This window comes from Herpailurus yagouaroundi, unplaced genomic scaffold (genome assembly GCF_014898765.1).
Source record: "Herpailurus yagouaroundi ecotype Mexico unplaced genomic scaffold, PumYag 195, whole genome shotgun sequence".
NCBI lineage: Eukaryota > Metazoa > Chordata > Mammalia > Carnivora > Felidae > Herpailurus > Herpailurus yagouaroundi.
The window spans coordinates 14,932,685-14,935,021 of record NW_024412426.1 but is presented as its reverse complement, the minus strand read 5'-3'; positions in this window follow the sequence as shown (position 1 = coordinate 14,935,021).

Below are 2,337 nucleotides of genomic sequence, written 5' to 3'. Positions count from 1 at the left end.
AGGAAGGAAGGAAGGAAGGAAGGAAGGAAGGAAGGAAGGAAGGAAGGAAGGAACTAATGAGCAGGTCACACATCTCCCAAGAGCCAACCCGAAGCCCCGAGATCTCAATGTTGGCTTCCTTCCTTCCTGACTCCATGCCCTTGTGGGGTCCTCACAAACAGCTGGTCAAGGGCTACTCTGCCCCATCAGGCCCTGCAGGGGTGGAGGGGGATGAAGGGTCTGGTGCCAGGATGGTGGGGGCGGGGGGGGGCGCCTAGGCCTTAAGGGATCGGCCTCACACCAGATGCCCTAGGAGAGGACAATAAGACTGAAGAACTGGGCGCACACAGTGACTGGAATGTGTACAATCAGGAGGACAGGGAGAGGGCTGATGAGGCTCTGGCCAAACAGGGCAAAGCTCGTCACACCCACCAGAGTCCAAGATGCTGCCTGTCGCTGAGAAAAGCTGGAGGATCCCTGCATCAGAGAAGGGGAAAAGGAAAAAAAAAAAATCACTCTTATGATGTGTGATTCCCTTTGATATTTTTTACTCTATTCTGTTTAATTTTTTGAAGTCACTGGCTGTGGCCCACTAAATTGCTTTCGCACCCGGTGGCTCACAACTCGCGGTTTGAGGAACCCTGGCTGTAAATACTGTGTCCTGACGGATCCCCGACTCCAGCCTCTGGTGCTGGGCTCCCTGTTTGTGTCCCACTGTGCGTCAGTCACACATATAGGTCCGCCCTACCTGTGGGCTCTGTCCTGGGCCTCCCAGCCCATCGAATGGCACCACTCACGCCAGCATCTCCAGTCCCAGCCCAGGGGTCATCGCTGGTCCCTCCCTGTCTCTCATTCTTGGCATCCAATTGCATTACAAATCCTGTCATTCCTCAGATCTGGAACTTTCTTGAACTTTCCGGGTCTTTCCACACCCACTGCCACCCTAGCCCAAGCCGCCATTTTCCCTCTGCGGCTGACAGCACTGGCCCCAGAGGGTCCCTCTGCTTCTACTCCCTACCCCCACCCCATCACAAGGGGACCCCTGCTCCTCATGTCCTGGGGGCTCCCACCGGTGACCACGGCTCCTTACCACACCCCGCGAGCCCTGGAGTCCTGGGCCTACTTTTCTTGAGGCCACCACAGCCTCCTGCATGTGTTCCTCACGCACACAAGCTCTTCCCTGTGCCCCGGCTCCCTTTCCTGCCTTTATTCTTTGCAGTATTTCATTTACTCCTTAGGCCTAGCCCAAATCTCCCTGTTCAGGGAAACCTTGCCACCCACGTGATCTGAAGAATCCCCTGCCTTGCCGATCGCTCCCTGTGACTCTTCCTTCTTGTCACCCCACTTCTCTCTTTCACTGCACTGGTCACATCGTCTAATAATCTTGTTTGCTATCTTCTTGCCAAATGTCTTTTCCCCCCCATTACAACGTAAGCTCAGTGAGGTCAGGGACCACGTCTGAGTGGCACTGACCAGGCACTTAGTAAATATTTACTGGTTAGATGCATAAGTGAAGAAATGAATGAGTGACATTATATGTAGGGCAGCAAACTCTAGTTCTGGGCCCGGGCCTAGGGTTTGCAGGGGGAAGGAGTGAGGGGACCCTAGCCAGGGGCTGAGGCTGAGGCTTCCCTCACCACGTCTGAGCTGACAGCTGAAAAACATTCATTCCTTTCCACTTTGTCTCCCCTTCAACCTCAAACTCTGGGAGCCTTGGGAGAAAGGTGCCCCTTCTTCCATCAGACCCCAGCCCTGGGCACGCACGGAGCCTGGCGCCCTCCTGCCTTCATCCCAGGGACAGGCGGGGACGGCCTTACCTGCGACACAGAGGGACACGGGGAGCCCCCGGACGAGCATGGTGGCGGCACAGGGCGGGCGGTGGAGGGAAGAGTCCTCACCTCTGGCAGAGGCAGAGCCTGGTCTTCTGGGTTTTTATTCCTTGCTCTCCACTCTCCTCCTCTTCCTACCAAAATTGACAGATTTTACTAAACAAATACTCAGTGCCTACTGCGAGCCAGCCACTGTGTTGGGTGCTGGGATGCACCCAGAATTAAGCAGAAACTATCCCTGTTCTGCACATTTCAGGGAAGCAGCAGGGACCAGGTGGTCAAAGAGCAAAGAGAGGGGAGGGGAAGGAAGGGGAAAGGAGGGGAGGGCAGGGGAGGGGAGAAGGAACTAGAGTGTGTGGCCCAGCCTTTGCTGGACTATCCTCCCTGCTCACCCTCAGCAACCACAGCACCAGGGAGAGACTTCAGGATCCCCATTTTACAGGTAGGAAGGTTGTGGCTGGGAGAAGTGAAATAACTTACTTAACTACATGGTGGGAAGTAGCAGGACAGCAGTTGAAGCTCAGGTCAC